This window comes from Gossypium hirsutum, chromosome A09 (assembly GCF_007990345.1).
Source record: "Gossypium hirsutum isolate 1008001.06 chromosome A09, Gossypium_hirsutum_v2.1, whole genome shotgun sequence".
Classification (NCBI taxonomy): Eukaryota; Viridiplantae; Streptophyta; class Magnoliopsida; order Malvales; family Malvaceae; genus Gossypium; species Gossypium hirsutum.
In genome coordinates, this window is record NC_053432.1 from 27,501,877 (window position 1) to 27,514,493 (window position 12,617).

A 12,617-nucleotide genomic window follows, 5' to 3' on the forward strand; every position below is an offset into this window, starting at 1 on the left:
GAAATTTGTGTATTTGGAGTTTTATGATAGATATGGGTTTTAATTATGTAACAACTGTACTACTCGATTTTAAGCAAAAATGAGTAAAAGGGCTTAATCGGTAAAAATACCTAATAGTCACAAGTACATGTTAGAGTGAGAATTTGATGTTGCCATAGAAGAGAAAAGTGATCAGCATGTTGTAAAACATAAGAATAAGGAATAAAGTTTAATCCCGAGCCTAGGGGAAAAAATGTAAATATGCAAAGTTTAGGGGCAAAATTTAATTTTGCCAAAATTTGAGTTAAGGATTAATTTGATAATGTGAGTATTAAATGAGCTAAATGTGTTATTTTAGATCAAGAAAGACGTGGAATCGACCTCAATCGAGGAAAAGAAAGATTGTGGACTAAATTGCAAAATCTTTATATTTTGGTACCAAGGTAAGTTCATGTGTAAATGTAGTAACATAATTGTCATTTTAACCAATTTAATGTTGTTTAATATGATATGATGTGATTTTATTATGATATTATGCTTTGTGGTTATTGTTGAAAATATGTATTTGTGAATTACTTGATAATGAACTATCACCGAAGTACCGATTCGATATTCCGTGGAAGACGGCAAAGATGTGTGATCGAGGAAAACGCCCGTTTGAACCTAGGAATAGATTAGGATACAAGTGACATGTCACTAGGATGGTTGAGCATCCGAACTCGTTGAGTTGAGTCCGAGTTCGTGAAATGTTACTAGGCATCCGAACTCGTTGAGTTGAGTCCGAGTTCACTTATGGATGCGAACGCCTGAGCTCGTTGAGTTGAGTCCGGGTTCACTTATGGGCGGGTTACATGGTAGCTTGATTACATATGAGGCTCTTATATGCAAATTATCCATGGTATCCGAATTATATTCCGATGTGTTCAACGGGTAAAGTTTTACTCAAATGGAGGAATACTCGAGATGAAAAGAGACGTATGGTAAGTGATGAGAAATGGATATTTTGGACAGGTATGTATTTAACCCTCGGTTGACTGTTGATTACAACCACGATAAGGTAATAAGATGATGGAAAATGATTAAAAATGTGATAAGTGTGTTGATGATATATGCTAATGTTGATTAGTTTGATTGTTTGTTATGTTATTTATTATTTACATATGAACTTACAAGCATTTATGCTTACTCCCTCCTTCTTACTCATTGTAGTTTTGGACAAGCCAGTTCAGGAGTCGGGATAGGTTGAAGGCTCAGTCATACTATCAGGAAGAGTTTTGGTAATGGCTTGTAAATTTAAGTATGGCATCTATAGCAATATACTTATTTGTGTAAATGATCTTATGATATGGTGACAGATGGTTGAGAAAATATTTGATAATGATAAATTATGAAATGGTAAGTTTAGATTATGTTTGATGTTAAGGAAAATTATTAAGATACTTAGTGCATAAAACTAAGATGAAATTTGCATAAAGAATCCGAAATGACGAGTTGAAATTACTAAATTAAATGATTGATGGACTACATATCAAATTGATCTATATGTCTAGTGTCACATGAAACAAATGAAACAGGTAAGGAATTATATGTTAGAAATATTTGAATTTTAGTGAAACAGGTTCATAGCAGTTTCTGAATCCCCTGTTCCTAATTTATAAATTCACCATAAATTGTAAAGATATAATTAGGTGGTGTATTTTATATCCTCAGAATCCTTATTGAGTTTAGTTTTAGGAGAAACAAACCTCATAGTCATATGAATTTTGTACAGAGAGAAATGTTGTTCGTAGTAAACAGAGGTCAGACCAGTCAAGTCTTGAAACAGGGGTAAATTTAACTAATAAACTGTACTAATTGGCCCAACCAAAACTTTTATAAAAAATTAGTAGATAGGTATATGAGTCTAGATTCAGGGAAATTTACGGATCTTGATTTCAAGTTTCGTAACTCGAGATATGATTTTCTTTGACTGTGATGCAAGTAGCTTAAAAGCTGTGAATGTAGAAACAAATAATCCAAAGTTCTAAAATGTTAAATTAAGCTTAGTAACACCTCATACTCGACTCCAGCGACGGTCTCGGGCGTGGGGTGTTACATTTAGTGGTATCAGAGCAGGTTTAGTCGGTTCTCGAACTACGTATTGTATGTACGGATTTTGCTATACATGCCATATGTATAAATTGTGATAGTGTGACGACTTCTGACCTTTTTAAATGATTTTTTATAGTAAATGGATCCCGATCCAGCTGTGGCAGATGAAGTAGAGAGTAATGCGCCAGCCCCGACTGAAGGGGTAGCGCCGACTGAAAACCCACCTCCTACTGTTGGTCAGGGAGGAGGAGAAAGGGGTCGGGAAGCCTTTCTCCAAATAATGAGTGCATGGTACACTGAGTTCGTTCGTACGAACCCAAATGTACAACATCCCCCACCTCCCCCAATTCCTCAACCTGTACCCCCGATGCCTCAAGGTATGGATCTGATGAAATTTCACAGAACTCCAGTTGATAGAATTCGCAAGCAAGGGGCCGAAGAATTTAAAGAAAATATTGATGATGATGCTGAGAGAGCAGAGTTCTGGCTTGAAAATTCAATTCGGGTATTTGACGAATTATCTTGTACACCTGAAGAATGTTTGAAATGCGCTATATCTTTGTTGAGGGGTTCAGCTTATAATTGGTGGAAGACTTTGATTTCGGTGGTACCGAAAGAGAAAATAACTTGGGAATTCTTTCAAGAAGAGTTTCGGAAGAAATATATTAGTGAAATATTTATTGATCAGAAGCGTAACGAATTTCTTGAGCTGAAGCAAGGTAATATGACGGTTACAGAATATGAAAGAGAGTTTGTTCGATTAAGTAAGTATGCCAGAGAGTATGTTCCTACAGAGGCCAAGATGTGCCGACGATTTGAAGACGGGCTCAACGAAGACATCAAGGTATTTGTTGGAATTCTTGAATTAAAAGAAATGGTAGTATTGGTTGATCGAGCTTGTAAGGCCGAAGAATTACTTAAAGAAAAGAAAAAGGTAGAGGCTGAGACTAGAAATTGGAAGAAAAGACCGATGAGTGGTTCATTTTCACAGCAACCTGGAAAGTCAAGGAATATGATTCCTCGTTCCCAAGCTTCAGCTGGGCAATCATATGGGAATTATAAGAAGCAAAATGTGGGTCCTAAATCCCAGACTACTTCGGCAGCCAGTGTAGGGAACTCGAGATTTGTTAAACCTGAGTGCCAGCGGTGTGGTAGAAATCATTTTGGTCCGTGTAGAGCAAATGAATGTTTTCGATGTGGTTCTTCGGATCATTTTATTAGAGACTGCCCAGAGAGAGCTGAAAAAAAGAAAAATTTCAGAATACAAAAACAAGTGGGGCGGATTCGAGTGGAAGATATCCAAGAAAAGCTGGGAGCGAAGCAAGTAGTAAGAATGAAGCCAGGGATGCACCAGTTAGACCTGAAGGAAGGGCTCCGGCTAGAACTTATGCTATTAAAGTGCATGAAGATGTTTCCTCACCTAATGTGATTACCGGTACATTTTCCCTCTATAATGTTAATGTTATTACTTTGATTGATCCTGGTTCTACTCATTCATATGTGTGCATGAAATTGGTGTCTAGTATGAATATACCTGTTGAGAACACAGAATTTATGATTAGAGTTTCGAATCCGTTAGGCAAATGTGTGACTGTCGATAAAGTATGTAAGAAATGTCCTTTAATGATTCGGGATCATTACTTTCTGGCCGACTTGATGTTGTTGCCGTTTGATGAGTTTGATGTTATTTTGGGTATGGATTGGTTGACATTGCATGATGCTAAAATAAATTGCAAAGAAAAGATTATAGAATTAAAGTGTGGAAATGGTGAAACTCTGCGGGTTGAATCAGATAAATCAGAGGCATTGCCTAGTGTGATTTCTTCAATGTCGGCTCAAAGATATCTGAGAAAGGGTTATGAAGCTTATTTGGCATATGTAATTAATACAAAGAAGTTGAAAAGAAAGTTGAATCAGTGCCGATTGTGTGTGAATTTGCGGACGTATTTCTAGAAGAATTGACGGGTTTGCCTCCAGTCAGGGAAGTAGAATTTGGTATTGATTTGATACCGGGAACAGCTCCGATTTCGATTGCTCCGTATAGAATGGCACCAGCAGAGTTGAGGGAATTAAAGTCGCAGTTGCAAGAGTTGACTGATAAAGATTTTGTGAGACTGATTTTTTCACCTTGGGGTGCTCCCGTGTTATTTGTGAAAGAGAAGGATGGTTCTATGAGGTTGTGTGTTGATTATCGGCAGTTAAACAAGGTGACAATCAAAATAAATATCCATTGCCAAGAATTGATGATTTGTTTGATCAGCTAAAAGGAGCGACATGGTTTTCAAAGATTGACTTGAGATCTGGGTATTACCAACTACGGGTAAAAGAGTCGGATGTGCCTAAAACTGCTTTTAGAACAAGGTATGGTCATTATGAATTTTTAGTTATGCCATTCGGATTGACAAATGCTCCTGTTGTGTTTATGGATTTAATGAATCGCATATTTCGGCCAGACTTGGACAAATTTGTTGTGGTGTTTATAGATGATATTTTAATTTATTCAAAAGATGATACAGAGCATGCTGAGCATTTGAGGATAGTTTTGCAAACTTTGAGAAATAAGCAGTTGTATGCTAAGTTTAGTAAAAGTGAATTTTGGCTTCGAGAAGTTGGATTTTTGGGTCATATTATTTCAGGTGATGGTATACGGGTTGATCCTAGTAAAATTTTAGCCATTGTTGATTGGAAACCACCGAAAAATGTAACCGAAGTTAGAAGTTTCTTGGGGCTAGCTGGGTATTATCGGTGATTTGTAAATGGATTTTCTATAATTACTGCTCCTATAACTAGATTACTCCGAAAGGATGTTAAATTTGAATGGACGGAAGAATGTCAACAGAGTTTTGAAGAATTGAAAAAGTTATTAACAGAGGCACCAGTGTTAGTACAGCCCGAATCAGGTAAAGAATTTGTGGTGTATAGTGATGCTTCTCTAAATGGTTTGGGGTGTGTGCTCATGCAAGAAGGAAAAGTGGTGGCATATGCTTCGAGGCAGTTAAACCTCATGAGAGGAATTATCCTACTCACGATTTGGAATTGGCTGCGGTGGTGTTTGCTTTGAAAATTTGGCGACATTATTTGTATGGTGAAAAGTGTCGGGTATATACCGACCATAAAAGTTTGAATTACTTGATGTCACAAAAAGACTTGAATTTAAGACAGCGAAGATGGTTGGAATTATTGAAATACTACGAGCTTGTTATTGATTATCATCCGGGAAAAGCGAATGTGGTTGCTGAAGCTTTGAGCAGAAAGTTGTTGTTTGCTTTGAGAGTTATGAACACTCAGTTGAAAGTTTCAGATGATGGTTCGATTCTAACAGAGTTAAGAGCAATACCGATGTTTTTACAAGAGATTTTTGAAGCTCAGAAAAATGATCAAGATTTGCTAGCCAAGAGAAAACAGTGTGAAGTTGATACGGGATCAGATTTCAGAATCGGTTCTGATGGTTGTTTGATGTTTAAAAATCGGATTTGTGTATCGAAAAATGAAGAGTTGATTCAAAAGATTTTGCATGAAGCACATAATAGTTGTTTAGCGGTTCATCCGGGCAGTACGAAGATGTATAATGACTTGAAGAAAATGTACTAGTGGAGTGGAATGAAAAGAGATATTTCCGAGTTTGTATCAAAGTGCTTAGTTTGTCAACAAGTGAAAGCTGAACACCAAGTGCCTTCGGGATTACTTCAGCCTATTATGGTTCCTGAATGGAAATGGGATCGGATTACTATGGATTTTGTTTCAGGATTGCCATTGACTCCAGGAAAGAAAGATGCCATCTGGGTAATAGTTGACAAATTAACTAAGTCGGCTCATTTTATCCCGGTACGTACGGATTATTCTCTTAACAAGTTGGCTGAACTGTATATTAGAGAAATTGTTAGATTACACGGAATACCATTGTCGATTATTTCAGATAGAGATCCAAGGTTTACCTCGCGGTTTTGGCAAAAGTTGCAAGACGCGTTAGGTACAAAGTTAAATTTCAGTACTGCATTTCATCCACAAACTGATGGATAATCAGAGAGAGTAATTCAGATTCTTGAAGATATGCTTAGATGTTGTGTATTGGAATTTCAAGGAAGTTGGGAAAGATATTTGCCGCTGGTAGAATTTACTTACAACAATAGTTATCAGACGAGCTTGAAAATGGCACCTTATGAAGCATTATATGGTCGTAAGTGTCGAACACCATTGTATTGGACTGAACTCAAGGAAAATCAGATTTATGGAGTTGATCTAATAAAAGAAACTAAAGAAAAAGTGAAAGTAATTCGAGATTGTTTGAAAGCTGTTTCAGATAGACAGAAATCTTATGCATATCTAAAACGAAAGGACATTGAATTTCAAGTTGGTGATAAAGTATTTTTAAAGGTGTCTCCATAGAAGAAAGTCCTTAGATTTGGACGGAAGGGCAAATTAAGTCTGCGTTTTATTGGGCCGTATGAGGTAATTGAAAAAGTTGGACCGGTAGCATATCGGCTAGCATCACCACCTGAATTAGAGAAGATTCATGATGTGTTCCACGTATCTATGTTACGTCGGTATCGTTTGGATCCTTCAAATGTAGTTTCACCGACAGAAATTGAACTACAACCAGATATGACCTACGAAGAAGAACCGGTTAAGATTTTAGCTCGAGAGGTCAAACAACTAAGGAATAAAAATGTTGCACTTGTAAAGGTGTTGTGGGAAAGGCATGGAGTAGAAGAAGCTACATGGGAATCTGAAGAAACTATGAGAAATCAATACCCACATCTGTTTACAGGTAAGATTTTCGAGGACGAAAATCCTTAAAGGGGGGGAGAGTTGTAATATCCCGAATTAGGGCCTAATCGGAATAGTGGTTTTGTGACCACAAATCTGAGATAGAAATAATTATTTTATAATTATTTTGATGATTATGATATGATTGCATGATTGTGTGAAAAATTCGTGATGAAATTCTATGCCTAAAGTGCTTAAATTGAAAGTAGGGACTAAATCGAATAAGTTGCAAACATGCATTCTGGAAGTTTTTTGTATGAAATTGTTTTGGAATATTAATGAGGAGGTCTTAAATAGCAATTTGACCAATTTTAAGTTCATGGACAAAATTAGGACATGCAAGGAATTTTGGAAAGTTTAGTAGTAAGGGTATTTTGGTCATTTAGTTATTAAAATGAATTAAAAACAAAATTAAAAGCCAATTTTTGTCCATCTTCTTCATTAGGCCGAAATTTCAAGGGTTCTCCATAGCTAGGGTTTGTTTCAAGCTTCCAAGCTCCATAGTAAGTGATTCCAAGCCCCATTTTTAATGTTCTTTACGTTTTTAGAATCCCGGTAGCTCGATTAAGCTTATGTTAGCAATAATTCAACCTAGGGTTTATATTTGGAAAAATACCCATAGGTGAAATTTGTGTATTTGGATGTTTTATGATAGAATATGGGGTTTTAAATTATGTTAGACAACTTGTACTACTCGATTTTAAGCAAAAACGAGTAAAAGGGCTTAATCGGTAAAAATACCTAATAGTCACAAGTACATGTTAGAGTGAGAATTTGATGTTGCCATAGAAGAGAAAAGTGATCAGCATGTTGTAAAACATAAGAATAAGGAATAAAGTTTAATCCCGAGCCTAGGGGAAAAAATGTAAATATGCAAAAGTTTAGGGGCAAAATTGTAATTTTACCAAAATTTGAGTTAAGGATTAATTTGATAATGTGAGTATTAAATGAGCTAAATGTGTTATTTTAGATCAAGAAAGACGTGGAATCGACCTCAATCGAGGAAAAGAAAAGATTGTGGACTAAATTGCAAAATCTTTATATTTTGGTACCAAGGTAAGTTCATGTGTAAATGTAGTAACATAATTGTCATTTTAACCAATTTAATGTTGTTTATATGATATGATGCTGATTATTATCATGAAATATTATGCTTTGTGGTTATTGTTGAATAATATGTAATTATGTGAATTACTTGATGAGTATGAACTATCACCGAAGTACCGATTTCGATATTCCGTGGAAGACGGCAAAGATGTGTGATCGAGGAAAACGCCCGTTTGAACCTTAGGAATAGATTAGGATACAAGTGACATGCCACTAGGATGGTTGAGCATTCGAACTCGTTGAGTTGAGTCCGAGTTCACTTATGGATGCGAATGTCCGAACTCATTGAGTTGAGTCCGAGTTCGTGAAATGTAACTAGGCATCGAAGTCGTTGAGTTGAGTCCGAGTTCACTTATGGATGCGAACGCCCGAGTTCGTTGAGTTGAGTCCGAGTTCACTTATGGGCGGGTTACATGGTAGCTTGATTACATATGAGGCTCTTATATGCAAATTATCCATGTATCCGAATTATATTCCGATGTGTTCAACGGGTAAAGTTTTACTCAAATGGAGGAATACTCGAGATGGAAAGAGACGTATTGGTAAGTGATGAGAAATGGATATTTTGGACAGGTATGTATTTAACCCTCGGGTTGAGTGTTGATTACAACCACGATAAGGTAATAAGATGATGGAAAATGATTAAAAAATGTGATAAGTGTGTTGATGATATATGCTAATGTTGATTAGTTTGATTGTTTGTTATGTTATTTATTATTTACATATGAACTTACTAAGCATTTATGCTTACTCCCTCCTTCTTACTCATTGTAGTTTTGGACAAGCCAGTTCAGGAGTCGGGATAGGTTGAAGGCTCAGTCACACTATCAGGAAGATTTTTGGTAAATGGCTTGTAAATTTAAGTATGGCATGTATAGCAATATACTTATTTTGTGTAAATGATCTTGTGATATGGTGACAGAATGGTTAAGAAAATATTTGATAATGATAAATTATGAAAATGGTAAGTTTAGATTATGTTTGATGTTAAGGAAAATTATTAAGATACTTAGTGCATAAAAACTCATAAGAGGGATGAAATTTGCCATAAATAGAATACTACAGCAACACTGACGCGAGTTTGAAAATTTACTAAATATCATAGCAATTGAATTGGGTGATGGACTACATATCAAATCGAATCTTATTATGTCTAGTGTCACATGAAACAAATGAAACAGGTAAAGGAATTATATGTTAGAAGATATTTGAATTTTAGTGAAATAGGTTCATAGCAGTTTCTGAATCCCCTATTCCTACTTTAGAAATTCACCATAAATTGTAAAGATATAATTAGGTGGTGTATTTTATATCCTCAGAATCCTTATTGAGTTTAGTTTTAGGAGAAACAAACCTCATAGTCATATGAATTGTGTACAGAGAGAAATGTGGTTCGTAGTAAACAGAGGTCAGACCAGTCAAGTCCTGAAACAGGGGTAAATTTAACTAATAAACTGTACTAATTGGCCCAACCAAAAATTTTATAAAAAAATTAGTAGATAGGTATATGAGTCTAGATTTAGGGAAAATTTACGGATCTTGATTTTGAGTTTCTTAACTCGAGATATGATTTTTCTTGTGACTGTGACGCAAGTAGCTTAAAAGCTGTGAATGTAGAAACAAATAATCCAAAGTTCTAAAAATGTTAAATTAAGCTTAGTAACACCTCATACTCGACTCCGGCGACGGTCTCGGGCGTGGGGGCGTTACAAACACATATCATCCTAAGTCGGTACACAAGTCAAATGCATCATTTAAATTGTCAAAGTCCACAATTTAGTCATATCTCTCTATCAGAGTTTCTTCACTTAAACCGAATTAGCAAGCCCATATAGTCTTTGGCCGAATGCTATATAACCTAAGTCATCAAGAGTTTTATTATTTAACACCTTAGATATCTATAGCTAAATATGTTATTTGTACATACATATATATCATCCAAAACCGAACATAAGAATTTTTTCATATATCTAACATTAATTAAATTATTCAAAACCTCACTAGCAAAATATCATGTGCTATGCCGAACCAAAAAGAGATCAAACACCTAGCTTATCCATTCAAAACACTTAACCGGCCTTTGACCAAGACTTTAAACAAGGTCTATGTTCGGCTATCACACATATGGGCATTATTAGTTTAAAGTTTTAACAAGATTAATTTCTTTGATCTTAAACTAAATGACAACTCCCATTCTCCTTATTTCAACCGAATTATTCATAACATCAAGACTAAAATTTTTGCACCTTGAACTTCATACATTTATAAAAAAATTTCATAACTTATTCGGCCTTATCAAGAACCATTTAACATGCAAGGAAAAATAATCATAGAGGAAGAAGTTAACATTCTAAATAGACTCAATTTTTGACCGAATGTACAAGGTGTCTCTAAGCTACTCATCCAAAAATCTTTACCCCATTCTAGTCATTCCCCCCTTGTTCCCTACAACATGAAAATAGCCCCTAATTCCAACACTTAATCATTCGGCATCTTGCTCAAATCACCATAGGAAATCTCAACTTTCTTGACATTACCAAGAGTGCATTCACAAATTAACTTAGCATAATATAAAGCCAAATCAACAAATTCAAAGCTTACCTCCTAATAGCTAAAGATGAATGCCGAATTGCTCTAGGTAAGTTTTCCCTTATTTTTCCTCTTTGTTTCGGCTTGAGAGAGGTAGGAGAAGAAGATGAACACCATCCTCTTTCTTATCTTTTATTTAATTATTTCTAACATAAAACATTAGCACAACATGTTTATAATATGTTATGACCCATAGCATGGCCGGCCACTAGCTCAAATTTTGGGTAATTTGACATGCAAACCCATCATTTTTATAACATGCATTAATAGGCCACTTTACATTTGCCTAGCACATTTCTAAATTTTCTCACATAAGTCCTATTTACTAAAATTCACTTACAATTAACAAAATTCAAATATGAATTTTTCACACATGCATATATACATATAATAAGCATCAAATATGACGGTTAATTATTTCTATGACTCGATTTTGTGGTCCCGAAACCACTTCCCGACTAGGGTCACATTAGGGCTGTCACAACTCTCCCCCACTTAAGAAATTTTCGTCCCCGAAAATCTTACCGGTAAATAGGTTTGGGTATCGTTCTTTCATAGAGTTCTCAGTTTCCCAAGTAGCTTCTTTGATTCCGTGTTTGAGCCATAACACCTTTACTAATGGAACCCTTTTGTTTCACAACTCTTTCACTTCACGAGCTAGGATACGAATCGGTTCTTCTTCATAACTCAAGTCAGATTGAATTTCAACCTCTGATGGACTAATTATGTGCAAAGGATCAGATCTGTAATGTCGAAGCATCGAAACATGAAAAACATTGTGAATCCTTTCAAGTTCAGGGGGTAAAAGCAACCTATATGCAACTGGACCAACTCGTTCGGAGATTTCATACGGCCCAATGAATCTCGGACTCAGTTTGCCCTTACGGCCAAATCTGAGTATCTTTTTGCAAGGTGAAACCTTAAGAAACACTTTGTCTCCCACCTGATACTCAATATCTCTTCGTTTTAAATCCGTGTACGACTTCTGACGATCGGATGCTGCCTTCAGACTTTCACGAATTATTTTTACTTTCCGCTCAGCATCTTTAATCAAATCAACTCCGAAAATTTTACTTTCACAGAGCTCGGTCCAAAACAATGGTGAACGGCATTCACGACCGTACAAAGCCTCGTAAGGTGCCATCTTAATACTTGATTGAAAACTATTGTTGTAAGCGAATTCAATCAAAGGTAAATACCGTTCCCATGAACCACTAAACTCAAGGATGCAACATCTCAACATATCCTCGAGTATTTGAATTATCCGCTCGGATTGACCATCGGTTTGGGCATGAAAAGCAGTGCTAAAATGCAGCTTGGTACCCAAAGCTTCTTGCAATTTCTTCCAAAATCGCGAGGTGAATCTCGGATCTCTGTCCGACACAATAGAAATAGGTACCCCGTGTAATCTCACAATCTGAGAAACATACAATTCAGCTAGTTTATCCAATGAAAAATCCATATGTACGGGGATAAAGTGAGCCGACTTAGTCAGTCTATCAACAACAACCCAAATCGCATCTTTCTTACTTGCCGATACTGGCAACCCAGATACAAAATCCATCGTGACTCGATCTCATTTCCATTCAGGTATCATGATCGGCTGAAGTAAACCCGTAGGCACTTGATGTTCCGCCTTCACTTGCTGACATATTAAACACTTCGAAACAAAATCGGAAATGTCTCGTTTCATACCATGCCACCAAAACTGACGTTTCAGATCATTGTACATTTTCGTACTCCCCGAGTGAATTGACATTTGGCTACAATGAGCTTCGTTCAGAATCATCGAAATAAGTTCTGAATTTCTTGGAACATACAAACGACTTCTGAACCTCAAACAATCGTCATCATCAATTTGAAACTCTGATTCCATATTCGAAACACATTCAGCCCGTCTTGCGACCAATTCATCATCGACTTTCTGAGCTTCACGAATTTGATAAATCAACAATGGTTTGGCCTTTAATTCTGCTACTAACACATTGTCGGATAGAACAGACAAGTGTACATTCATCGCTCGTAAAGCAAATAGTGATTTACGACTTAAAGCATCCGCAACCACATTAGCCTTTCCCGGGTGA